Genomic DNA, 19,629 nt, shown 5'->3' on the forward strand with positions numbered 1-19,629 from the left:
GGAAATACGAGAGCTTTTTGGGTCGTGTATCTTAAAGTAAATTATTTGCTTCAGGAAAAATTCCCTAGCTGCTTGAATATGAGCCGAAAAAGCTCAGTTGGGAGAGCGTTATACTGAAGATCTAAAGGTCCCTGGTTCGATCCCGGGTTTCGGCCACATGAAAGCTTTTTGGGTCGTGTACATTAAAGTAAACTGCTTTCCCAAGGAAAGTGTCCCTGGTTACATGAAAAAGAGCCGAAATAGCTTAGTTGGGAGAGCGTTAGACTGAAGATCTAAAGGTCCCTGGTTCGATCCCGAGTTTCGGCAACAGAAGAGGTGTTTGGATCGTGTATCTTAAAGTAAATTATTTTCTTCTGGAAAAATTCCCAAGCTGCGTGAATATGAGCCGAAATTGCTCAGTTGGGAGAGCGTTAGACTGAAGATCTAAAGGTCCCTGGTTCGATCACGGGTTTCGGAAATACGAGAGCTTTTTGGGTCGTGTATCTTAAAGTAAATTATTTGCTTCAGGAAAAATTCCTTAGCTGCTTGAATATGAGCCGAAATAGCTCAGTTGGGAGAGCGTTAGACTGAAGATCTAAAGGTCCGTGGTTCGATCCCGGGTTTCGGCCTCACGAGAGCTTTTTGGGTCGAGTATCTTAAAGAAAATTATTTGCTTCAGGAAAGTTTACCTGGTTGCATGAATAAGAGCCGAAATAGCTCAGTTGGGAGAGCGTTAGACTGAAGATCTAAAGGTCCCTGGTTCGATCCCAGGTTTCGGCAACATGAAAGCTTTTTGGGTCGTGTACATTAAAGTAAACTGCTTTCCCAAGGAAAGTGTCCCTGGTTACATGAAAAAGAGCCGAAATAGCTTAGTTGGGAGAGCGTTAGACTGAAGATCTAATGGTCCCTGATTCGATCCCGGGTTTCGGCAACAGCAGAGGTGTTTGGATCGTGTATCTTAAAGTAAATTATTTGCTTCAGGAAAAATTCCCTAGCTGCTTGAACGTGAGACGAAATAGCTCAGTTGGGAGAGCGTTAGACTGAAGATCTAAAGGTCCCTGGTTCGATCCCGGGTTTCGGCAACACGAGAGCTTTTTGGGTCGTGTATCTTAAAGTAAATTATTTGCTTCAGGAAAAATTCCCTAGCTGCTTGAATATGAGCCGAAATAGCTCAGTTGGGAGAGCGTTAGACTGAAGATCTAAAGGTCCCTGGTTCGATCCCGGGTTTCGGCAACACGAGAGCTTTTTGGGTCGTGTACCTTAAAGTAAATTATTTTCTTCAGGAAAAATTCCCTAGTTGCTTGAACATTCGCCGAAATAGCTCAGTTGGGAGAGCGTTAGACTGAAGATCTAAAGGTCCCTGGTTCGATCCCGGGTTTCGGCAACACGAGATCTTTTTGGGTCTTGTACCTTAAGGTAAACTACTTTCTTCAGGAAAAATTCCCTAGCTGCTTGAATATGAGCCGAAATAGCTCAGTTGGGAGAGCGTTAGACTGAAGATCTAAAGGTCCCTGGGTCGATCCCGGGTTTCGGCATTACGTGAGCTTTTTGGTCGAGTATCTTAAAGTAAATTATTTGCTTCAGGAAAGTTTACCTGGCTGCATGAACAAGAGCCGAAATAGGTCAGTTGGGAGAGCGTTAGACTGAAGATCTAAAGGTCCTTGGTTCGATCCCGGGTTTCGGCAACAGCACAAGTGTTTGGATCGTGTCTCTTAAAGTAAATTATTTTCTTCAGGAAAAATTCCCTAGCTGCTTGAATATGAGCCGAAATAGCTTAGTTGGGAGAGCGTTAGACTGAAGATCTAAAGGTCCATGGTTCGATCCCGGGTTTCGGCATCACGAGAGCTTTTTGGGTCGAGTATCTTAAAGTAAATTATTTGCTTCAGGAAATTTTACCCCGTTGCATGAATAAGAGCCGAAAAGCTCAGTTGGGAGAGCGTTAGACTGAAGATCTAAAGGTCCCTGGTTCGATCCCGGGTTTCGGAAATACGAGAGCTTTTTGGGTCGTGTATCTTAAAGTAAATTATTTGCTTCAGGAAAAATTCCCTAGCTGCTTGAATGTGAGCCGAAATAGCTCAGTTGGGAGAGCGTTAGACTAAAGATCTAAAGGTCCCTGTTTCGATCCCGGGTTTCGGCATCACGAGAGCTTTTTGTTCGAGTATCTTAAAGTAAATTATTTGCTTCAGGAACGTTTACCTGGTTGCATGAATAAGAGCCGAAATAGCTCAGTTGGGAGAGCGTTAGACTGAAGATCTAAAGGTCCTTGGTTCGATCCCGGGTTTCGGCAACATGAAAGCTTTTTGGGTCGTGTACATTAAAGTAAACTGCTTTCCCAAGGAAAGTGTCCCTGGTTACATGAAAAAGAGCCGAAATAGCTTAGTTGGGAGAGCGTTAGACTGAAGATCTAAAGGTCCCTGGTTCGATCCCGGGTTTCGGCATCAGGAGAGGTTTTTGGATCGTGTATCTTAAAGTAAATTATTTTCTTCGGGAAAAATTCCCTAGCTGCTTGAATATGAGCCGAAATAGCTCAGTTGGGAGAGCGTTAGACTGAAGATCTAAAGGTCCCTGGTTCGATCCCGGGTTTCGGCATCACGAGAGCTTTTTGGTCGAGTATCTTAAAGTAAATTATTTGCTTCAGGAAAGTTTACCTGGTTACATGAAAACGAGCCAAAATAGCTTAGTTGGGAGAGCGTTAGGCTGAAGATCTAAAGGTCCCTGGTTCGATCCCGGGTTTCGGCAACAGCAGCGGTGTTTGGATCGTGTATCTTAAAGTAAATTATTTTCTTCGGGAAAAATTCCCTAGCTGCGTGAATATGAGCCGAAATTGCTCAGTTGGGAAAGCGTTAGACTGAAGATCTAAAGGTCCCTGGTTCGATCCCGGGTTTCGGAACCACGAGAGCTTTTTGGGTCGTGTATCTTAAAGTAAATTTTTTGCTTCAGGAAAAATTCCCTAGCTGCTTGAATATGAGCCGAGATAGCTCAGTTGGGAGAGCGTTAGACTGAAGATCTGAAGGTCCCTGGTTCGATCCCGGGTTTCGGCAACAAGAGATCTTTTTGGGTCGTGTACCTTAAGGTAAATTACTTTCTTCAGGAAAAATTCCCTAGCTGCTTGAATATGAGCCGAAATAGCTCAGTTGGGAGAGCGTTAGACTGAAGATCTAAAGGTCCCTGGTTCGATCCCGGGTTTCGGAAATACGAGAGCTTTTTGGGTCGTGTATCTTAAAGTAAATTATTGCTTCAGGAAATTTTACCTGGTTGCATGAATAAGAGCCGAAAAGCTCAGTTGGGAGAGCGTTAGACTGAAGATATAAAGGTCCCTGGTTCGATCCCGGGTTTCGGCATCACGAGAGCTTTTTGGGTCGAGTATCTTAAAGTAAATTATTTGCTTCAGGAAATTTTACCTGGTTGCATGAATAAGAGCCGAAAAGCTCAGTTGGGAGAGCGTTAGACTGAAGATCTAAAGGTCCCTGGTTCGATCCCAGGTTTCGGCAACATGAAAGCTTTTTGGGTCGTGTACATTAAAGTAAACTGCTTTCCCAAGGAAAGTGTCCCTGGTTACATGAAAAAGAGCCGAAATAGCTTAGTTGGGAGAGCGTTAGACTGAAGATCTAATGGTCCCTGATTCGATCCCGGGTTTCGGCAACAGCAGAGGTGTTTGGATCGTGTATCTTAAAGTAAATTTTTTGCTTCAGGAAAAATTCCCTAGCTGCTTGAATATGAGCCGAGATAGCTCAGTTGGGAGAGCGTTAGACTGAAGATCTAAAGGTCCCTGGTTCGATCCCGGGTTTCGGCAACAAGAGATTTTTTTGGGTCGTGTATCTTAAAGTAAATTTTTTGCTTCAGGAAAAATTCCCTAGCTGCTTGAATATGAGCCGAGATAGCTCAGTTGGGAGAGCGTTAGACTGAAGATCTAAAGGTCCCTGGTTCGATCCCGGGTTTCGGCAACAAGAGATCTTTTTGGGTCGTGTACCTTAAGGTAAATTACTTTCTTCAGGAAAAATTCCCTAGCTGCTTGAATATGAGCCGAAATAGCTCAGTTGGGAGAGCGTTAGACTGAAGATCTAAAGGTCCCTGGTTCGATCCCGGGTTTCGGAAATACGAGAGCTTTTTGGGTCGTGTATCTTAAAGTAAATTATTGCTTCAGGAAATTTTACCTGGTTGCATGAATAAGAGCCGAAAAGCTCAGTTGGGAGAGCGTTAGACTGAAGATATAAAGGTCCCTGGTTCGATCCCGGGTTTCGGCATCACGAGAGCTTTTTGGGTCGAGTATCTTAAAGTAAATTATTTGCTTCAGGAAATTTTACCTGGTTGCATGAATAAGAGCCGAAAAGCTCAGTTGGGAGAGCGTTAGACTGAAGATCTAAAGGTCCCTGGTTCGATCCCAGGTTTCGGCAACATGAAAGCTTTTTGGGTCGTGTACATTAAAGTAAACTGCTTTCCCAAGGAAAGTGTCCCTGGTTACATGAAAAAGAGCCGAAATAGCTTAGTTGGGAGAGCGTTAGACTGAAGATCTAATGGTCCCTGATTCGATCCCGGGTTTCGGCAACAGCAGAGGTGTTTGGATCGTGTATCTTAAATTAAATTATTTTCTTCAGGAAAAATTCCCTAGCTGCGTGAATATGAGCCGAAATTGCTCAGTTGGGAGAGCGTAAGACTGAAGATCTAAAGGTCCCTGGTTCGATCCCGGGTTTCGGAAATACGAGAGCTTTTTGGGTCGTGTACATTAAAGTAAACTGCTTTCCCAAGGAAAGTGTCCCTGGTTACATGAAATAGAGCCGAAATAGCTTACTTGGGAGAGCGTTAGACTGAAGATCTAAAGGTCCCTGGTTCGATCCCGGGTTTCGGCAACACGAGAGCTTTTTGGGTCGTGTATCTTAAAGTAAATTATTTGCTTCAGGAAAAATTCCCTAGCTGCTTGAACGTGAGACGAAATAGCTCAGTTGGGAGAGCGTTAGACTGAAGATCTAAAGGTCCCTGGTTCGATCCCGGGTTTCAGCAACACGAGAGCTTTTTGGGTCGTGTATCTTAAAGTAAATTTTTTGCTTCAGGAACGTTTACCTGGTTGCATGAATAAGAGCCGAAATAGCTCAGTTGGGAGAGCGTTAGACTGAAGATCTAAAGGTCCTTGGTTCGATCCCGGGTTTCGGCAACATGAAAGCTTTTTGGGTCGTGTACATTAAAGTAAACTGCTTTCCCAAGGAAAGTGTCCCTGGTTACATGAAAAAGAGCCGAAATAGCTTAGTTGGGAGAGCGTTAGACTGAAGATCTAAAGGTCCCTGGTTCGATCCCGGGTTTCGGCATCAGGAGAGGTTTTTGGATCGTGTATCTTAAAGGGTATGGGAATTTACAATTTCATATCATATTTTAGCACGAAAGTGGTATTATATTACACTTTCAAGTCTCTACTTTCAAAATATAAAGTTTTTAATATAATTGAACCAAAGTTTCTATTTTTAAAATCCATTGGAAAATCACGAAAACTCAGCTTCGATATATAAATTATTTTGTCTTGTCAGCTTGTTCGGTTGGTTTATGACATCACACGGGCAAACAGATACAAGCGAGAGCGAGCGCGAGCTATACCCGTCTCGTGCTCTGTCTATGCTTTGATAGCGGAGAGAAAGGCACCATCTCGCGTGCGTGACGTCAAAAACAGGAAAACGTTGTAGCCTTTCTTAAAGACTTTTAAAAAGTGGATTTTAAATAATTTCATATGAAGCATTTTCAAATGCATATTGCCAAATAACTAGAAATCGGATAATTAAAAGCTTGATATTTCTGAATTCACAGTAATTAATTCTATCTTTTGCTATATAAATCAGAGGTTTTTCAAACGAAGCTTCTCATACCCTTTAAAGTAAATTATTTTCTTCGGGAAAAATTCCCTAGCTACTTGAATATGAGCCGAAATAGCTCAGTTGGGAGAGCGTTAGACTGAAGATCTAAAGGTCCCTGGTTCGATCCCGGGTTTAGGCATCACGAGAGCTTTTTGGTCGAGTATCTTAAAGTAAATTATTTGCTTCAGGAAAGTTTACCTGGTTACATGAAAACGAGCCAAAATAGCTTAGTTGGGAGAGCGTTAGGCTGAAGATCTAAAGGTCCCTGGTTCGATCCCGGGTTTCGGCAACAGCAGCGGTGTTTGGATCGTGTATCTTAAAGTAAATTATTTTCTTCAGGAAAAATTCCCTAGCTGCGTGAATATGAGCCGAAATTGCTCAGTTGGGAAAGCGTTAGACTGAAGATCTAAAGGTCCCTGGTTCGATCCCGGGTTTCGGAACCACGAGAGCTTTTTGGGTCGTGTATCTTAAAGTAAATTTTTTGCTTCAGGAAAAAATCCCTAGCTGCTTGAATATGAGCCGAAATAGCTCAGTTGGGAGAGCGTTAGACTGAAGATCTAAAGGTCCCTGGTTCGATCCCGGGTTTCGGCAACAAGAGATCTTTTTGGGTCGTGTACCTTAAGGTAAATTACTTTCTTCAGGAAAAATTCCCTAGCTGCTTGAATATGAGCCGAAATAGCTCAGTTGGGAGAGCGTTAGACTGAAGATCTAAAGGTCCCTGGTTCGATCCAGGGTTTCGGAAATACGAGAGCTTTTTGGGTCGTGTATCTTAAAGTAAATTATTGCTTCAGGAAATTTTACCTGGTTGCATGCATAAGAGCCGAAAAGCTCAGTTGGGAGAGCGTTAGACTGAAGATATAAAGGTCCCTGGTTCGATCCCGGGTTTCGGCATCACGAGAGCTTTTTGGGTCGAGTATCTTAAAGTAAATTATTTGCTTCAGGAAATTTTACCTGGTTGCATGAATAAGAGCCGAAAAGCTCAGTTGGGAGAGCGTTAGACTGAAGATCTAAAGGTCCCTGGTTCGATCCCGGGTTTCGGCATCACGAGAGCTTTTTGGGTCGAATATCTTAAAGTAAATTATTTGCTTCAGGAAATTTTACCCTGTTGCATGAATAAGAGCCGAAAAGCTCAGTTGGGAGAGCGTTAGAATGAAAATCTAAAGGTCCCTGGTTCGATCCCGGGTTTCGGAAATACGAGAGCTTTTTGGGTCGTGTATCTTAAAGTAAATTATTTGCTTCAGGAAAAATTCCCTAGCTGCTTGAATATGAGCCGAAGTAGCTCAGTTGGGAGAGCGTTAGACTGAAGATCTAAACGTCCCTGGTTCGATCCCGGGTTTCGGCAAAACGAGATCTTTTTGGGTCGTGTACCTTAAGGTAAATTACTTTCTTCAGGTAAAATTCCCTAGCTGCTTGAATGTGAGCCGAAATAGCTCAGTTGGGAGAGCGTTAGACTGAAGATCTAAAGGTCCCTGGTTCGATCCCGGGTTTCGGAACCACGAGAGCTTTTTGGGTCGTGTATCTTAAAGTAAATTTTTTGCTTCAGGAAAAATTCCCTAGCTGCTTGAATATGAGCCGAAATAGCTCAGTTGGGAGAGCGTTAGACTGAAGATCTAAAGGTCCCTGGTTCGATCCCGGGTTTCGGCAACACGAGATCTTTTTGGGTCGTGTACCTTAAGGTAAATTACTATCTTCAGGAAAAATTCCCTAGCTGCTTGAATATGAGCCGAAATAGCTCAGTTGGGAGAGCGTTAGACTGAAGATCTAAAGGTCCCTGGTTCGATCCCGGGTTTCGGCATTACGAGAGCTTTTTTGTCGAGTATGTTAAAGTAAATTATTTGCTTCAGGAAAGTTTACCTGGTTGCATGAATAAGAGCCGAAATAGCTCAGTTGGGAGAGCGTTAGACTGAAGATCTAAAGGTCCTTGGTTCGATCCCGGGTTTCGGCAACAGCAGAAGTGTTTGGATCGTGTCTCTTAAAGTAAATTATTTTCTTCAGGAAAAATTCCCTAGCTGCTTGAATATGAGCCGAAATAGCTTAGTTGGGAGAGCGTTAGACTGAAGATCTAAAGGTCCCTGGTTCGATCCCGGGTTTCGGCATCACGAGAGCTTTTTGGGTCGAGTATTTTAAAGTAAATTATTTGCTTCAGGAAATTTTACCCTGTTGCATGAATAAGAGCCGAAAAGCTCAGTTGGGAGAGCGTTAGACTGAAGATCTAAAGGTCCCTGGTTCGATCCCGGGTTTCGGAAATACGAGAGCTTTTTGGGTCGTGTATCTTAAAGTAAATTATTTGCTTCAGGAAAAATTCCCTAGCTGCTTGAATGTGAGCCGAAATAGCTCAGTTGGGAGAGCGTTAGACTGAAGATCTAAAGGTCCCTGGTTCGATCCCGGGTTTCGGATCCACGAGAGCTTTTTGGGTCGTGTATCTTAAAGTAAATTTTTTGCTTCAGGAAAAATTCCCTAGCTGCTTGAATATGAGCCGAAATAGCTCAGTTGGGAGAGCGTTAGACTGAAGATCTAAAGGTCCCTGGTTCGATCCCGGGTTTCGGCATTACGAGAGCTTTTTGGTCGAGTATCTTAAAGTAAATTATTTGCTTCAGGAAAGTTTACCTGGTTGCATGAATAAGAGCCGAAATAGCTCAGTTGGGAGAGCGTTAGACTGAAGATCTAAACGTCCCTGGTTCGATCCCGGGTTTCGGCAAAACGAGATCTTTTTGGGTCGTGTACCTTAAGGTAAATTACTTTCTTCAGGAAAAATTCCCTAGCTGCTTGAATATGAGCCGAAATAGCTCAGTTGGGAGAGCGTTAGACTGAAGATCTAAAGGTCCCTGGTTCGATCCCGGGTTTCGGCATTACGAGAGCTTTTTGGTCGAGTATCTTAAAGTAAATTATTTGCTTCAGGAAAGTTTACCTGGTTGCATGAATAAGAGCCGAAATAGCTCAGTTGGGAGAGCGTTAGACTGAAGATCTAAAGGTCCTTGGTTCGCTCCCGGGTTTCGGCAACAGCAGAAGTGTTTGGATCGTGTCTCTTAAAGTAAATTATTTTCTTCAGGAAAAATTCCCTAGCTGCTTGAATATGAGCCGAAATAGCTTAGTTGGAAGAGCGTTAGACTGAAGATCTAAAGGTCCCTGGTTCGATCCCGGGTTTCGGCATCACGAGAGCTTTTTGGGTCGAGTATTTTAAAGTAAATTATTTGCTTCAGGAAATTTTACCCTGTTGCATGAATAAGAGCCGAAAAGCTCAGTTGGGAGAGCGTTAGACTGAAGATCTAAAGGTCCCTGGTTCGATCCCGGGTTTCGGCATCACGAGAGCTTTTTGGGTCGAATATCTTAAAGTAAATTATTTGCTTCAGGAAATTTTACCCTGTTGCATGAATAAGAGCCGAAAAGCTCAGTTGGGAGAGCGTTAGAATGAAAATCTAAAGGTCCCTGGTTCGATCCCGGGTTTCGGAAATACGAGAGCTTTTTGGGTCGTGTATCTTAAAGTAAATTATTTGCTTCAGGAAAAATTCCCTAGCTGCTTGAATATGAGCCGAAGTAGCTCAGTTGGGAGAGCGTTAGACTGAAGATCTAAACGTCCCTGGTTCGATCCCGGGTTTCGGCAAAACGAGATCTTTTTGGGTCGTGTACCTTAAGGTAAATTACTTTCTTCAGGTAAAATTCCCTAGCTGCTTGAATGTGAGCCGAAATAGCTCAGTTGGGAGAGCGTTAGACTGAAGATCTAAAGGTCCCTGGTTCGATCCCGGGTTTCGGAACCACGAGAGCTTTTTGGGTCGTGTATCTTAAAGTAAATTTTTTGCTTCAGGAAAAATTCCCTAGCTGCTTGAATATGAGCCGAAATAGCTCAGTTGGGAGAGCGTTAGACTGAAGATCTAAAGGTCCCTGGTTCGATCCCGGGTTTCGGCAACACGAGATCTTTTTGGGTCGTGTACCTTAAGGTAAATTACTATCTTCAGGAAAAATTCCCTAGCTGCTTGAATATGAGCCGAAATAGCTCAGTTGGGAGAGCGTTAGACTGAAGATCTAAAGGTCCCTGGTTCGATCCCGGGTTTCGGCATTACGAGAGCTTTTTTGTCGAGTATCTTAAAGTAAATTATTTGCTTCAGGAAAGTTTACCTGGTTGCATGAATAAGAGCCGAAATAGCTCAGTTGGGAGAGCGTTAGACTGAAGATCTAAAGGTCCTTGGTTCGATCCCGGGTTTCGGCAACAGCAGAAGTGTTTGGATCGTGTCTCTTAAAGTAAATTATTTTCTTCAGGAAAAATTCCCTAGCTGCTTGAATATGAGCCGAAATAGCTTAGTTGGGAGAGCGTTAGACTGAAGATCTAAAGGTCCCTGGTTCGATCCCGGGTTTCGGCATCACGAGAGCTTTTTGGGTCGAGTATTTTAAAGTAAATTATTTGCTTCAGGAAATTTTACCCTGTTGCATGAATAAGAGCCGAAAAGCTCAGTTGGGAGAGCGTTAGACTGAAGATCTAAAGGTCCCTGGTTCGATCCCGGGTTTCGGAAATACGAGAGCTTTTTGGGTCGTGTATCTTAAAGTAAATTATTTGCTTCAGGAAAAATTCCCTAGCTGCTTGAATGTGAGCCGAAATAGCTCAGTTGGGAGAGCGTTAGACTGAAGATCTAAAGGTCCTTGGTTCGATCCCGGGTTTCGGCAACAGCAGAAGTGTTTGGATCTTGTCTCTTAAAGTAAATTATTTTCTTCAGGAAAAATTCCCTAGCTGCTTGAATATGAGCCGAAATAGCTTAGTTGGGAGAGCGTTAGACTGGAGATCTAAAGGTCCCTGGTTCGATCCCGGGTTTCGGCATCACGAGAGCTTTTTGGGTCGAGTATTTTAAAGTAAATTATTTGCTTCAGGAAATTTTACCCTGTTGCATGAATAAGAGCCGAAAAGCTCAGTTGGGAGAGCGTTAGACTGAAGATCTAAAGGTCCCAGGTTCGATCCCGGGTTTCGGAAATACGAGAGCTTTTTGGGTCGTGTATCTTAAAGTAAATTATTTGCTTCAGGAAAAATTCCCTAGCTGCTTGAATGTGAGCCGAAATAGCTCAGTTGGGAGAGCGTTAGACTGAAGATCTAAAGGTCCCTGGTTCGATCCCGGGTTTCGGATCCACGAGAGCTTTTTGGGTCGTGTATCTTAAAGTAAATTTTTTGCTTCAGGAAAAATTCCCTAGCTGCTTGAATATGAGCCGAAATAGCTCAGTTGGGAGAGCGTTAGACTGAAGATCTAAAGGTCCCTGGTTCGATCCCGGGTTTCGGCATTACGAGAGCTTTTTGGTCGAGTATCTTAAAGTAAATTATTTGCTTCAGGAAAGTTTACCTGGTTGCATGAATAAGAGCCGAAATAGCTCAGTTGGGAGAGCGTTAGACTGAAGATCTAAACGTCCCTGGTTCGATCCCGGGTTTCGGCAAAACGAGATCTTTTTGGGTCGTGTACCTTAAGGTAAATTACTTTCTTCAGGAAAAATTCCCTAGCTGCTTGAATATGAGCCGAAATAGCTCAGTTGGGAGAGCGTTAGACTGAAGATCTAAAGGTCCCTGGTTCGATCCCGGGTTTCGGCATTACGAGAGCTTTTTGGTCGAGTATCTTAAAGTAAATTATTTGCTTCAGGAAAGTTTACCTGGTTGCATGAATAAGAGCCGAAATAGCTCAGTTGGGAGAGCGTTAGACTGAAGATCTAAAGGTCCTTGGTTCGCTCCCGGGTTTCGGCAACAGCAGAAGTGTTTGGATCGTGTCTCTTAAAGTAAATTATTTTCTTCAGGAAAAATTCCCTAGCTGCTTGAATATGAGCCGAAATAGCTTAGTTGGGAGAGCGTTAGACTGAAGATCTAAAGGTCCCTGGTTCGATCCCGGGTTTCGGCATCACGAGAGCTTTTTGGGTCGAGTATTTTAAAGTAAATTATTTGCTTCAGGAAATTTTACCCTGTTGCATGAATAAGAGCCGAAAAGCTCAGTTGGGAGAGCGTTAGACTGAAGATCTAAAGGTCCCTGGTTCGATCTCGGGTTTCAGAAATACGAGAGCTTTTTGGGTCGTGTATCTTAAAGTAAATTATTTGCTTCTGGAAAAATTCCCTAGCTGCTTGAATGTGAGCCGAAATAGCTCAGTTGGGAGAGCGTTAGACTGAAGATCTAAAGGTCCTTGGTTCGATCCCGGGTTTCGGCAACATGAAAGCTTTTTGGGTCGTGTACATTAAAGTAAACTGCTTTCCCAAGGAAAGTGTCCCTGGTTACATGAAAAAGAGCCGAAATAGCTTAGTTGGGAGAGCGTTAGACTGAAGATCTAAAGGTCCATGGTTCGATCCCGGGTTTCGGCAACAGCAGAAGTGTTTGGATTGTGTCTCTTAAAGTAAATTATTTTCTTCAGGAAAAATTCCCTAGCTGCTTGAATATGAGCCGAAATAGCTCAGTTGGGAGAGCGTTAGACTGAAGATCGAAAGGTCCCTGATTCGATCCCGGGTTTCGGCATCACGAGAGTTTTTTGGGTCGAGTATCTTAAAGTAAATTATTTGCTTCACGAAAGTTTACCTGGTTATATGAAAACGAGCCGAAATAGCTTAGTTGGGAGAGCGTTAGACTGAAGATCTAAAGGTCCCTGGTTCGATCCCGGGTTTCGGCATTACGAGAGCTTTTTGGGTCGAGTATCTTAAAGTAAATTATTTGCTTCACGAAAGTTTACCTGGATATATGAAAACGAGCCGAAATAGCTTAGTTGGGAGAGCGTTAGACTGAAGATCTAAAGGTCCCTGGTTCGATCCCGGGTTTCGGCATTACGAGAGCTTTTTGGTCGAGTATCTTAAAGTAAATTATTTGCTTCAGGAAAGTTTACCTGGTTGCATGAATAAGAGCCGAAATAGCTCAGTTGGGAGAGCGTTAGACTGAAGATCTAAAGGTCCTTGGTTCGATCCCGGGTTTCGGCAACAGCAGAAGTGTTTGGATCGTGTATCTTAAAGTAAATTATTTTCTTCAGGAAAAATTCCCTAGCTGCGTGAATATGAGCCGAAATTGCTCAGTTGGGAGAGCGTTAGACTGAAGATCTAGAGGTCCCTGGTTCGATCCCGGGTTTCGGAACCACGAGAGCTTTTTGGGTCGTGTATCTTAAAGTAAATTTTTTGCTTCAGGAAACATTCCCTAGCTGCTTGAATATGAGCCGAAATAGCTCAGTTGGGAGAGCGTTAGACTGAAGATCTAAAGGTCCCTGGTTCGATCCCGGGTTTCGGAAATACGAGAGCTTTTTGGGTCGTGTATCTTAAAGTAAATTATTGCTTCAGGAAATTTTACCTGGTTGCATGAATAAGAGCCGAAAAGCTCAGTTGGGAGAGCGTTAGACTGAAGATCTAAAGGTCCCTGGTTCGATCCCGGGTTTCGGCATCACGAGAGCTTTTTGGGTCGTGTATCTTAAAGTAAATTATTTGCTTCAGGAAAAATTCCCTAGCTGCTTAAATATGAGCCGAAATAGCTCAGTTGGGAGAGCGTTAGACTGAAGATCTAAAGGTCCCTGGTTCGATCCCGGGTTTCTGCAACACGAGATCTTTTTGGGTCGTGTACCTTAAGGTAAATTACTTTCTTCAGGAAAAATTCCCTAGCTGCTTGAATATGAGCCGAAATAGCTCAGTTGGGAGAGCGTTAGACTGAAGATCTAAAGGTCCCTGGTTCGATCCCGGGTTTCGGCATCACGAGAGCTGTTTGGTCGAGTATCTTAAAGTAAATTATTTGCTTCAGGAAAGTTTACCTAATTACATGAAAACGAGCCGAAATAGCTTAGTTGGGAGAGCGTTAGACTGAAGATCTAAAGGTCCCTGGTTCGATCCCGGGTTTCGGCAACAGCAGAGGTGTTTGGATCGTGTATCTTAAAGTAAATTTTTTGCTTCAGGAAAAATTCCCTAGCTGCGTGAATATGTGCCGAAATAGCTCAGTTGGGAGAGCGTTAGACTGAAGATCTAAAGGTCCCTGGTTCGATCCCAGGTTTCGGAAATACGAGAGCTTTTTGGGTCGTGTATCTTAAAGTAAATTATTGCTTCAGGAAATTTTACCTGGTTGCATGAATAAGAGCCGAAAAGCTCAGTTGGGAGAGCGTTAGACTGAAGATCTAAAGGTCCCTGGTTCGATCCCGGGTTTCGGCATCACGAGAGCTTTTTGGGTCGAGTATCTTAAAGTAAATTATTTGCTTCAGGAAATTTTACCTGGTTGCATGAATAAGAGTCGAAAAGCTCAGTTGGGAGAGCGTTAGACTGATGATCTAAAGGTCCCTGGTTCGATCCCGGGTTTCGGAAATACGAGAGCTTTTCGGGTCGTGTATCTTAAAGTAAATTATTGCTTCAGGAAAAATTCCCTAGCTGCTTGAATGTGAGCCGAAATAGCTAAGTTGGGAGAGCGTTAGACTGAAGATCTAAAGGTCCCTGGTTCGATCCCGGGTTTCGAAACACCGAGATCTTTTTGGGTCGTGTATCTTAAAGTAAATTATTTGCTTCAGGAAAAATTCCCTAGCTGCTTGAATATGAGCCGAAATAGCTCAGTTGGGAGAGCGTTAGACTGAAGATCTAAAGGTCCCTGGTTCGATCCCGGGTTTCGGCAACACGAGATCTTTTTGGGTCGTGTACCTTAAGGTAAATTACTTTCACCAGGAAAAATTCCCTAGCTGCTTGAATATGAGCCGAAATAGCTCAAATGGGAGAGCGTTAGACTGCCGATGTAAAGGTCCCTGGTTCGATCCCGGGCTTCGGCATCACGAGAGCTTTTTGGTCGAGTATCTTAAAGTAAATTATTTGCTTCAGGAAATTTTACCTGGTTGCATGAATAAGAGCCGAAAAGCTCAGTTGGGAGAGCGTTAGTCTGAAGATCGAAAGGTCCCTGGTTCGATCCCGGGTTTCGGCATCACGAGAGCTTTTTGGGTCGAGTATCTTAAAGTAAAATATTTGCTTCAGGAATGTTTACCTGGTTGCATGAATAAGAGCCGAAAAGCTCAGTTGGGAGAGCGTTAGACTGAAGATCTAAAGGTCCCTGGGTTGATCCCGGGTTTCGGAAATACGAGAGCTTTTCGGGTCGTGTATCTTAAAGTAAATTATTGCTTCAGGAAAAATTCCCTAGCTGCTTGAATGTGAGACGAAATAGCTCAGTTGGGAGAGCGTTAGACTGAAGATCTAAAGGTCCCTGGTTCGATCCCGGGTTTCGAAACACCGAGAGCTTTTTGGGTCGTGTATCTTAAAGTAAATTATTTGCTTCAGGAAAAATTCCCTAGCTGCTTGAATGTGAGCCGAAATAGCTCAGTTGGGAGAGCGTTAGACTGAAGATCTAAAGGTCCCTGGTTCGATCCCGGGTTTCGAAACACCGAGAGCTTTTTGGGTCGTGTATCTTAAAGTAAATTATTTGCTTCAGGAAAAATTCCCTAGCTGCTTGAATATGAGCCGAAATAGCTCAGTTGGGAGAGCGTTAGACTGAAGATCTAAAGGTCCCTGGTTCGATCCCGGGTTTCGGCAACACGAGATCTTTTTGGGTCGTGTACCTTAAGGTAAATTACTTTCACCAGGAAAAATTCCCTAGCTGCTTGAATATGAGCCGAAATAGCTCAGTTGGGAGAGCGTTAGACTGAAGATCTAAAGGTCCCTGGTTCGATCCCGGGTTTCGGCATCACGAGAGCTTTTTGGGTCGAGTATCTTAAAGTAAATTATTTGCTTCAGGAAATTTTACCTGGTTGCATGAATAAGAGCCGAAAAGCTCAGTTGGGAGAGCGTTAGACTGAAGATCTAAAGGTTCCTGGTTTGATCCCGGGTTTCGGAAATACGAGAGCTTTTCGGGTCGTGTATCTTAAAGTAAATTATTTTCTTCAGGAAAAATTCCCTAGCTGTGTGAATATGAGCCGAAATTGCTCTGTTGGGAGAGCGTTAGACTGAAGATCTAAAGGTCCCTGGTTCGATCCCGGGTTTCGGAAATACGAGAGCTTTTTGGGTCGTGTATCTTAAAGTAAATTATTTGCATCAGGAAAAATTCCCTAGCTGCTTGAATGTGAGCCGAAATTGCTCTGTTGGGAGAGCGTTAGACTGAAGATCTAAAGGTCCCTGGTTCGATCCCGGGTTTCGGAAATACGAGAGCTTTTTGGGTCGAGTATCTTAAAGTAAATTATTTGCTTCAGGAAAGTTTACCTGGTTGCATGAATAAGAGCCGAAATAGCTCAGTTGGGACAGCGTTAGACTGAAGATCTAAAGGTCCCTGGTTCGATCCCGGGTTTCGGCATCACGAGAGCTTTTTGGGTCGAGTATCTTAAAGTAAATTATTTGCTTCAGGAAATTTTACCTGGTTGCATGAATAAGAGCCGAAAAGCTCAGTTGGGAGAGCGTTAGACTGATGATCTAAAGGTCCCTGGTTCGATCCCGGGTTTCGGCATCACGAGAGCTTTTTGGGTCGAGTATCTTAAAGTTAATTATTTGCTTCAGGAAATTTTACCTGGTTGCATGAATAAGAGCCGAAAAGCTCAGTTGGGAGAGCGTTAGACTGATGATCTAAAGGTCCCTGGTTCGATCCCGGGTTTCGGAAATACGAGAGCTTTTCGGGTCGTGTATCTTAAAGTAAATTATTGCTTCAGGAAAAATTCCCTAGCTGCTTGAATGTGAGCCGAAATAGCTAAGTACGGAGAGCGTTAGTCTGAAGATCTAAAGGTCCCGGGTTTCGAAACACCGAGAGCTTTTTGGGTCGTGTATCTTAAAGTAAATTATTTGCTTCAGGAAAAATTCCCTAGCTGCTTGAATATGAGCCGAAATAGCTCAGTTGGGAGAGCGTTAGACTGAAGATCTAAAGGTCCCTGGTTCGATCCCGGGTTTCGGCAACACGAGATCTTTTTGGGTCGTGTACCTTAAGGTAAATTACTTTCACCAGGAAAAATTCCCTAGCTGCTTGAATATGAGCCGAAATAGCTCAGTTGGGAGAGCGTTAGACTGAAGATCTAAAGGTCCCTGGTTCGATCCCGGGCTTCGGCATCACGAGAGCTTTTTGGTCGAGTATCTTAAAGTAAATTATTTGCTTCAGGAAAGTTTACCTGGTTGCATGAATAAGAGCCGAAAGAGCTCAGTTGGGAGAGCGTTAGACTGAAGATCTAAAGGTCCTTGGTTCGATCCCGGGTTTCGGCAACATGAAAGCTTTTTGGGTCGTTTACATTAAAGTAAACTGCTTTCCCAAGGAAAGTGTCCCTGGTTACATGAAAAAGAGCCGAAATAGCATAGTTGGGAGAGCGTTAGACTGAAGATCTAAAGGTCCCTGGTTCGATCCCGGGAAATTATTTTCTTCAGGAAAAATTCCCTAGCTGTGTGAATATGAGCCGAAATTGCTCTGTTGGGAGAGCGTTAGACTGAAGATCTAAAGGTCCCTGGTTCGATCCCGGGTTTCGGAAATTAGAGAGCTTTTTGGGTCGTGTATCTTAAAGTAAATTATTTGCATCAGGAAAAATTCCCTAGCTGCTTGAATGTGAGCCGAAATTGCTCTGTTGGGAGAGCGTTAGACTGAAGATCTAAAGGTCCCTGGTTCGATCCCGGGTTTCGGAAATACGAGAGCTTTTTGGGTCGAGTATCTTAAAGTAAATTATTTGCTTCAGGAAAGTTTACCTGGTTGCATGAATAAGAGCCGAAATAGCTCAGTTGGGACAGCGTTAGACTGAAAATCTAAAGGTCCCTGGTTCGATCCCGGGTTTCGGCAACACGAGAGCTTTTTGTGTCGTGTATCTTAAAGTAAATTATTTGCTTCAGGAAAGTTTACCTGGTTGCATGAATATGAGCCGAAATAGCTCAGTTGGGAGAGCGTTAGACTGAAGATCTAAAGGTCCCTGGTTCGATCCCGGGTTTCGGCATCACGAGAGCTTTTTGGGTCGAGTATCTTAAAGTAAATTATTTGCTTCAGGAAATTTTACCTGGTTGCATGAATAAGAGCCGAAAAGCTCAGTTGGGAGAGCGTTAGACTGATGATCTAAAGGTCCCTGGTTCGATCCCGGGTTTCGGCATCACGAGAGCTTTTTGGGTCGAGTATCTTAAAGTTAATTATTTGCTTCAGGAAATTTTACCTGGTTGCATGAATAAGAGCCGAAAAGCTCAGTTGGGAGAGCGTTAGACTGATGATCTAAAGGTCCCTGGTTCGATCCCGGGTTTCGGAAATACGAGAGCTTTTCGGGTCGTGTATCTTAAAGTAAATTATTGCTTCAGGAAAAATTCCCTAGCTGCTTGAATGTGAGCCGAAATAGCTAAGTACGGAGAGCGTTAGTCTGAAGATCTAAAGGTCCCGGGTTTCGAAACACCGAGAGCTTTTTGGGTCGTGTATCTTAAAGTAAATTATTTGCTTCAGGAAAAATTCCCTAGCTGCTTGAATATGAGCCGAAATAGCTCAGTTGGGAGAGCGTTAGACTGAAGATCTAAAGGTCCCTGGTTCGATCCCGGGTTTCGGCAACACGAGATCTTTTTGGGTCGTGTACCTTAAGGTAAATTACTTTCACCAGGAAAAATTCCCTAGCTGCTTGAATATGAGCCGAAATAGCTCAGTTGGGAGAGCGTTAGACTGAAGATCTAAAGGTCCCTGGTTCGATCCCGGGCTTCGGCATCACGAGAGCTTTTTGGTCGAGTATCTTAAAGTAAATTATTTGCTTCAGGAAAGTTTACCTGGTTGCATGAATAAGAGCCGAAAGAGCTCAGTTGGGAGAGCGTTAGACTGAAGATCTAAAGGTCCTTGGTTCGATCCCGGGTTTCGGCAACATGAAAGCTTTTTGGGTCGTTTACATTAAAGTAAACTGCTTTCCCAAGGAAAGTGTCCCTGGTTACATGAAAAAGAGCCGAAATAGCATAGTTGGGAGAGCGTTAGACTGAAGATCTAAAGGTCCCTGGTTCGATCCCGGGTTTCGGCATCACGAGAGCTTTTTGGGTCGAGTATCTTAAAGTAAATTATTTGCTTCAGGAAATTTTACCTGGTTGCATGAATAAGAGCCGAAAAGCTCAGTTGGGAGAGCGTTAGACTGAAGATCTAAAGGTTCCTGGTTTGATCCCGGGTTTCGGAAATACGAGAGCTTTTCGGGTCGTGTATCTTAAAGTAAATTATTTTCTTCAGGAAAAATTCCCTAGCTGTGTGAATATGAGCCGAAATTGCTCTGTTGGGAGAGCGTTAGACTGAAGATCTAAAGGTCCCTGGTTCGATCCCGGGTTTCGGAAATACGAGAGCTTTTTGGGTCGTGTATCTTAAAGTAAATTATTTGCATCAGGAAAAATTCCCTAGCTGCTTGAATGTGAGCCGAAATAGCTCAGTTGGGAGAGCGTTAGACTGAAGATCTAAAGGTCCCAGGTTCGATCCCGGGTTTCGGCAACACGAGAGCTTTTTGGGTCGTGTATCTTAAAGTAAATTATTTGCTTCAGGAAAAATTCCCTAGCTGCTTGAATATGAGCCGAAATTGCTCTGTTGGGAGAGCGTTAGACTGAAGATCTAAAGGTCCCTGGTTCGATCCCGGGTTTCGGAAATACGAGAGCTTTTTGGGTCGAGTATCTTAAAGTAAATTATTTGCTTCAGGAAAGTTTACCTGGTTGCATGAATAAGAGCCGAAATAGCTCAGTTGGGACAGCGTTAGACTGAAAATCTAAAGGTCCCTGGTTCGATCCCGGGTTTCGGCAACACGAGAGCTTTTTGTGTCGTGTATCTTAAAGTAAATTATTTGCTTCAGGAAAGTTTACCTGGTTGCATGAATAAGAGCCGAAATAGCTCAGTTGGGAGAGCGTTAGACTGAAGATCTAAAGGTCCCTGGTTCGATCCCGGGTTTCGGCATCACGAGAGCTTTTTGGGTCGAGTATCTTAAAGTAAAT

At 43.5% G+C, this 19,629-nt stretch overlaps 58 non-coding genes across 58 annotated transcripts; all 58 read left to right on the plus strand.

Moving 5' to 3' along the window:
- Positions 1 to 686: 686 nt before the first annotated feature.
- On the plus strand, positions 687 to 759 carry TRNAF-GAA (transfer RNA phenylalanine (anticodon GAA)). The gene has a single exon. It is a non-coding gene; the product is annotated as a tRNA-Phe (tRNA).
- Positions 760 to 1,139: 380 nt separating this feature from the next.
- Positions 1,140 to 1,212, plus strand: TRNAF-GAA (transfer RNA phenylalanine (anticodon GAA)). The gene has a single exon. It is a non-coding gene; the product is annotated as a tRNA-Phe (tRNA).
- Positions 1,213 to 1,290: 78 nt separating this feature from the next.
- TRNAF-GAA (transfer RNA phenylalanine (anticodon GAA)) lies at positions 1,291 to 1,363 on the plus strand. The gene has a single exon. It is a non-coding gene; the product is annotated as a tRNA-Phe (tRNA).
- A 680-nt stretch (positions 1,364 to 2,043) lies between these two features.
- Positions 2,044 to 2,116, plus strand: TRNAF-AAA (transfer RNA phenylalanine (anticodon AAA)). The gene has a single exon. It is a non-coding gene; the product is annotated as a tRNA-Phe (tRNA).
- Positions 2,117 to 2,193: 77 nt separating this feature from the next.
- Positions 2,194 to 2,266, plus strand: TRNAF-GAA (transfer RNA phenylalanine (anticodon GAA)). Its single transcript has one exon. It is a non-coding gene; the product is annotated as a tRNA-Phe (tRNA).
- A 78-nt stretch (positions 2,267 to 2,344) lies between these two features.
- TRNAF-GAA (transfer RNA phenylalanine (anticodon GAA)) lies at positions 2,345 to 2,417 on the plus strand. The gene has a single exon. It is a non-coding gene; the product is annotated as a tRNA-Phe (tRNA).
- A 78-nt stretch (positions 2,418 to 2,495) lies between these two features.
- On the plus strand, positions 2,496 to 2,568 carry TRNAF-GAA (transfer RNA phenylalanine (anticodon GAA)). The gene has a single exon. It is a non-coding gene; the product is annotated as a tRNA-Phe (tRNA).
- Positions 2,569 to 2,947: 379 nt separating this feature from the next.
- On the plus strand, positions 2,948 to 3,020 carry TRNAF-GAA (transfer RNA phenylalanine (anticodon GAA)). Its single transcript has one exon. It is a non-coding gene; the product is annotated as a tRNA-Phe (tRNA).
- A 679-nt stretch (positions 3,021 to 3,699) lies between these two features.
- Positions 3,700 to 3,772, plus strand: TRNAF-GAA (transfer RNA phenylalanine (anticodon GAA)). The gene has a single exon. It is a non-coding gene; the product is annotated as a tRNA-Phe (tRNA).
- Positions 3,773 to 3,850: 78 nt separating this feature from the next.
- On the plus strand, positions 3,851 to 3,923 carry TRNAF-GAA (transfer RNA phenylalanine (anticodon GAA)). The gene has a single exon. It is a non-coding gene; the product is annotated as a tRNA-Phe (tRNA).
- Positions 3,924 to 5,055: 1,132 nt separating this feature from the next.
- On the plus strand, positions 5,056 to 5,128 carry TRNAF-GAA (transfer RNA phenylalanine (anticodon GAA)). The gene has a single exon. It is a non-coding gene; the product is annotated as a tRNA-Phe (tRNA).
- A 78-nt stretch (positions 5,129 to 5,206) lies between these two features.
- On the plus strand, positions 5,207 to 5,279 carry TRNAF-GAA (transfer RNA phenylalanine (anticodon GAA)). Its single transcript has one exon. It is a non-coding gene; the product is annotated as a tRNA-Phe (tRNA).
- A 1,055-nt stretch (positions 5,280 to 6,334) lies between these two features.
- TRNAF-GAA (transfer RNA phenylalanine (anticodon GAA)) lies at positions 6,335 to 6,407 on the plus strand. Its single transcript has one exon. It is a non-coding gene; the product is annotated as a tRNA-Phe (tRNA).
- A 678-nt stretch (positions 6,408 to 7,085) lies between these two features.
- Positions 7,086 to 7,158, plus strand: TRNAF-GAA (transfer RNA phenylalanine (anticodon GAA)). Its single transcript has one exon. It is a non-coding gene; the product is annotated as a tRNA-Phe (tRNA).
- A 229-nt stretch (positions 7,159 to 7,387) lies between these two features.
- TRNAF-GAA (transfer RNA phenylalanine (anticodon GAA)) lies at positions 7,388 to 7,460 on the plus strand. The gene has a single exon. It is a non-coding gene; the product is annotated as a tRNA-Phe (tRNA).
- A 78-nt stretch (positions 7,461 to 7,538) lies between these two features.
- On the plus strand, positions 7,539 to 7,611 carry TRNAF-GAA (transfer RNA phenylalanine (anticodon GAA)). Its single transcript has one exon. It is a non-coding gene; the product is annotated as a tRNA-Phe (tRNA).
- A 77-nt stretch (positions 7,612 to 7,688) lies between these two features.
- TRNAF-GAA (transfer RNA phenylalanine (anticodon GAA)) lies at positions 7,689 to 7,761 on the plus strand. Its single transcript has one exon. It is a non-coding gene; the product is annotated as a tRNA-Phe (tRNA).
- A 78-nt stretch (positions 7,762 to 7,839) lies between these two features.
- TRNAF-GAA (transfer RNA phenylalanine (anticodon GAA)) lies at positions 7,840 to 7,912 on the plus strand. The gene has a single exon. It is a non-coding gene; the product is annotated as a tRNA-Phe (tRNA).
- A 379-nt stretch (positions 7,913 to 8,291) lies between these two features.
- On the plus strand, positions 8,292 to 8,364 carry TRNAF-GAA (transfer RNA phenylalanine (anticodon GAA)). The gene has a single exon. It is a non-coding gene; the product is annotated as a tRNA-Phe (tRNA).
- A 77-nt stretch (positions 8,365 to 8,441) lies between these two features.
- Positions 8,442 to 8,514, plus strand: TRNAF-GAA (transfer RNA phenylalanine (anticodon GAA)). Its single transcript has one exon. It is a non-coding gene; the product is annotated as a tRNA-Phe (tRNA).
- Positions 8,515 to 8,592: 78 nt separating this feature from the next.
- On the plus strand, positions 8,593 to 8,665 carry TRNAF-GAA (transfer RNA phenylalanine (anticodon GAA)). The gene has a single exon. It is a non-coding gene; the product is annotated as a tRNA-Phe (tRNA).
- A 228-nt stretch (positions 8,666 to 8,893) lies between these two features.
- TRNAF-GAA (transfer RNA phenylalanine (anticodon GAA)) lies at positions 8,894 to 8,966 on the plus strand. The gene has a single exon. It is a non-coding gene; the product is annotated as a tRNA-Phe (tRNA).
- A 378-nt stretch (positions 8,967 to 9,344) lies between these two features.
- TRNAF-GAA (transfer RNA phenylalanine (anticodon GAA)) lies at positions 9,345 to 9,417 on the plus strand. The gene has a single exon. It is a non-coding gene; the product is annotated as a tRNA-Phe (tRNA).
- Positions 9,418 to 9,646: 229 nt separating this feature from the next.
- TRNAF-GAA (transfer RNA phenylalanine (anticodon GAA)) lies at positions 9,647 to 9,719 on the plus strand. Its single transcript has one exon. It is a non-coding gene; the product is annotated as a tRNA-Phe (tRNA).
- Positions 9,720 to 9,797: 78 nt separating this feature from the next.
- On the plus strand, positions 9,798 to 9,870 carry TRNAF-GAA (transfer RNA phenylalanine (anticodon GAA)). The gene has a single exon. It is a non-coding gene; the product is annotated as a tRNA-Phe (tRNA).
- A 77-nt stretch (positions 9,871 to 9,947) lies between these two features.
- On the plus strand, positions 9,948 to 10,020 carry TRNAF-GAA (transfer RNA phenylalanine (anticodon GAA)). Its single transcript has one exon. It is a non-coding gene; the product is annotated as a tRNA-Phe (tRNA).
- A 78-nt stretch (positions 10,021 to 10,098) lies between these two features.
- Positions 10,099 to 10,171, plus strand: TRNAF-GAA (transfer RNA phenylalanine (anticodon GAA)). Its single transcript has one exon. It is a non-coding gene; the product is annotated as a tRNA-Phe (tRNA).
- Positions 10,172 to 10,399: 228 nt separating this feature from the next.
- On the plus strand, positions 10,400 to 10,472 carry TRNAF-GAA (transfer RNA phenylalanine (anticodon GAA)). Its single transcript has one exon. It is a non-coding gene; the product is annotated as a tRNA-Phe (tRNA).
- Positions 10,473 to 10,550: 78 nt separating this feature from the next.
- On the plus strand, positions 10,551 to 10,623 carry TRNAS-GGA (transfer RNA serine (anticodon GGA)). The gene has a single exon. It is a non-coding gene; the product is annotated as a tRNA-Ser (tRNA).
- Positions 10,624 to 11,002: 379 nt separating this feature from the next.
- TRNAF-GAA (transfer RNA phenylalanine (anticodon GAA)) lies at positions 11,003 to 11,075 on the plus strand. Its single transcript has one exon. It is a non-coding gene; the product is annotated as a tRNA-Phe (tRNA).
- Positions 11,076 to 11,152: 77 nt separating this feature from the next.
- TRNAF-GAA (transfer RNA phenylalanine (anticodon GAA)) lies at positions 11,153 to 11,225 on the plus strand. Its single transcript has one exon. It is a non-coding gene; the product is annotated as a tRNA-Phe (tRNA).
- A 78-nt stretch (positions 11,226 to 11,303) lies between these two features.
- Positions 11,304 to 11,376, plus strand: TRNAF-GAA (transfer RNA phenylalanine (anticodon GAA)). The gene has a single exon. It is a non-coding gene; the product is annotated as a tRNA-Phe (tRNA).
- A 228-nt stretch (positions 11,377 to 11,604) lies between these two features.
- Positions 11,605 to 11,677, plus strand: TRNAF-GAA (transfer RNA phenylalanine (anticodon GAA)). The gene has a single exon. It is a non-coding gene; the product is annotated as a tRNA-Phe (tRNA).
- Positions 11,678 to 11,905: 228 nt separating this feature from the next.
- TRNAF-GAA (transfer RNA phenylalanine (anticodon GAA)) lies at positions 11,906 to 11,978 on the plus strand. The gene has a single exon. It is a non-coding gene; the product is annotated as a tRNA-Phe (tRNA).
- A 380-nt stretch (positions 11,979 to 12,358) lies between these two features.
- On the plus strand, positions 12,359 to 12,431 carry TRNAF-GAA (transfer RNA phenylalanine (anticodon GAA)). The gene has a single exon. It is a non-coding gene; the product is annotated as a tRNA-Phe (tRNA).
- A 78-nt stretch (positions 12,432 to 12,509) lies between these two features.
- On the plus strand, positions 12,510 to 12,582 carry TRNAF-GAA (transfer RNA phenylalanine (anticodon GAA)). Its single transcript has one exon. It is a non-coding gene; the product is annotated as a tRNA-Phe (tRNA).
- Positions 12,583 to 12,659: 77 nt separating this feature from the next.
- On the plus strand, positions 12,660 to 12,732 carry TRNAF-GAA (transfer RNA phenylalanine (anticodon GAA)). The gene has a single exon. It is a non-coding gene; the product is annotated as a tRNA-Phe (tRNA).
- Positions 12,733 to 13,412: 680 nt separating this feature from the next.
- On the plus strand, positions 13,413 to 13,485 carry TRNAF-GAA (transfer RNA phenylalanine (anticodon GAA)). The gene has a single exon. It is a non-coding gene; the product is annotated as a tRNA-Phe (tRNA).
- A 77-nt stretch (positions 13,486 to 13,562) lies between these two features.
- On the plus strand, positions 13,563 to 13,635 carry TRNAF-GAA (transfer RNA phenylalanine (anticodon GAA)). Its single transcript has one exon. It is a non-coding gene; the product is annotated as a tRNA-Phe (tRNA).
- A 378-nt stretch (positions 13,636 to 14,013) lies between these two features.
- Positions 14,014 to 14,090, plus strand: TRNAI-GAU (transfer RNA isoleucine (anticodon GAU)). The gene has a single exon. It is a non-coding gene; the product is annotated as a tRNA-Ile (tRNA).
- Positions 14,091 to 14,313: 223 nt separating this feature from the next.
- TRNAF-GAA (transfer RNA phenylalanine (anticodon GAA)) lies at positions 14,314 to 14,386 on the plus strand. Its single transcript has one exon. It is a non-coding gene; the product is annotated as a tRNA-Phe (tRNA).
- Positions 14,387 to 14,464: 78 nt separating this feature from the next.
- On the plus strand, positions 14,465 to 14,537 carry TRNAG-GCC (transfer RNA glycine (anticodon GCC)). Its single transcript has one exon. It is a non-coding gene; the product is annotated as a tRNA-Gly (tRNA).
- A 678-nt stretch (positions 14,538 to 15,215) lies between these two features.
- Positions 15,216 to 15,288, plus strand: TRNAF-GAA (transfer RNA phenylalanine (anticodon GAA)). The gene has a single exon. It is a non-coding gene; the product is annotated as a tRNA-Phe (tRNA).
- A 78-nt stretch (positions 15,289 to 15,366) lies between these two features.
- TRNAF-GAA (transfer RNA phenylalanine (anticodon GAA)) lies at positions 15,367 to 15,439 on the plus strand. Its single transcript has one exon. It is a non-coding gene; the product is annotated as a tRNA-Phe (tRNA).
- A 530-nt stretch (positions 15,440 to 15,969) lies between these two features.
- On the plus strand, positions 15,970 to 16,042 carry TRNAF-GAA (transfer RNA phenylalanine (anticodon GAA)). Its single transcript has one exon. It is a non-coding gene; the product is annotated as a tRNA-Phe (tRNA).
- Positions 16,043 to 16,120: 78 nt separating this feature from the next.
- TRNAI-GAU (transfer RNA isoleucine (anticodon GAU)) lies at positions 16,121 to 16,192 on the plus strand. Its single transcript has one exon. It is a non-coding gene; the product is annotated as a tRNA-Ile (tRNA).
- A 78-nt stretch (positions 16,193 to 16,270) lies between these two features.
- On the plus strand, positions 16,271 to 16,342 carry TRNAI-GAU (transfer RNA isoleucine (anticodon GAU)). Its single transcript has one exon. It is a non-coding gene; the product is annotated as a tRNA-Ile (tRNA).
- Positions 16,343 to 16,558: 216 nt separating this feature from the next.
- Positions 16,559 to 16,631, plus strand: TRNAF-GAA (transfer RNA phenylalanine (anticodon GAA)). Its single transcript has one exon. It is a non-coding gene; the product is annotated as a tRNA-Phe (tRNA).
- A 78-nt stretch (positions 16,632 to 16,709) lies between these two features.
- TRNAF-GAA (transfer RNA phenylalanine (anticodon GAA)) lies at positions 16,710 to 16,782 on the plus strand. Its single transcript has one exon. It is a non-coding gene; the product is annotated as a tRNA-Phe (tRNA).
- A 639-nt stretch (positions 16,783 to 17,421) lies between these two features.
- Positions 17,422 to 17,494, plus strand: TRNAF-GAA (transfer RNA phenylalanine (anticodon GAA)). The gene has a single exon. It is a non-coding gene; the product is annotated as a tRNA-Phe (tRNA).
- Positions 17,495 to 17,572: 78 nt separating this feature from the next.
- On the plus strand, positions 17,573 to 17,645 carry TRNAF-GAA (transfer RNA phenylalanine (anticodon GAA)). The gene has a single exon. It is a non-coding gene; the product is annotated as a tRNA-Phe (tRNA).
- A 78-nt stretch (positions 17,646 to 17,723) lies between these two features.
- TRNAI-GAU (transfer RNA isoleucine (anticodon GAU)) lies at positions 17,724 to 17,795 on the plus strand. The gene has a single exon. It is a non-coding gene; the product is annotated as a tRNA-Ile (tRNA).
- A 78-nt stretch (positions 17,796 to 17,873) lies between these two features.
- TRNAI-GAU (transfer RNA isoleucine (anticodon GAU)) lies at positions 17,874 to 17,945 on the plus strand. Its single transcript has one exon. It is a non-coding gene; the product is annotated as a tRNA-Ile (tRNA).
- Positions 17,946 to 18,161: 216 nt separating this feature from the next.
- TRNAF-GAA (transfer RNA phenylalanine (anticodon GAA)) lies at positions 18,162 to 18,234 on the plus strand. The gene has a single exon. It is a non-coding gene; the product is annotated as a tRNA-Phe (tRNA).
- A 78-nt stretch (positions 18,235 to 18,312) lies between these two features.
- TRNAF-GAA (transfer RNA phenylalanine (anticodon GAA)) lies at positions 18,313 to 18,385 on the plus strand. The gene has a single exon. It is a non-coding gene; the product is annotated as a tRNA-Phe (tRNA).
- A 680-nt stretch (positions 18,386 to 19,065) lies between these two features.
- Positions 19,066 to 19,138, plus strand: TRNAF-GAA (transfer RNA phenylalanine (anticodon GAA)). The gene has a single exon. It is a non-coding gene; the product is annotated as a tRNA-Phe (tRNA).
- A 229-nt stretch (positions 19,139 to 19,367) lies between these two features.
- Positions 19,368 to 19,440, plus strand: TRNAF-GAA (transfer RNA phenylalanine (anticodon GAA)). The gene has a single exon. It is a non-coding gene; the product is annotated as a tRNA-Phe (tRNA).
- Positions 19,441 to 19,518: 78 nt separating this feature from the next.
- On the plus strand, positions 19,519 to 19,591 carry TRNAF-GAA (transfer RNA phenylalanine (anticodon GAA)). Its single transcript has one exon. It is a non-coding gene; the product is annotated as a tRNA-Phe (tRNA).
- The last annotated feature ends 38 nt before the right edge of the window (positions 19,592 to 19,629 follow it).

The sequence above is a fragment of the Phalangium opilio genome, unplaced genomic scaffold (genome assembly GCF_054372755.1).
Source record: "Phalangium opilio isolate 3A_F unplaced genomic scaffold, DU_Popi_V2 ptg000217l_1, whole genome shotgun sequence".
Lineage (NCBI taxonomy): Eukaryota > Metazoa > Arthropoda > Arachnida > Opiliones > Phalangiidae > Phalangium > Phalangium opilio.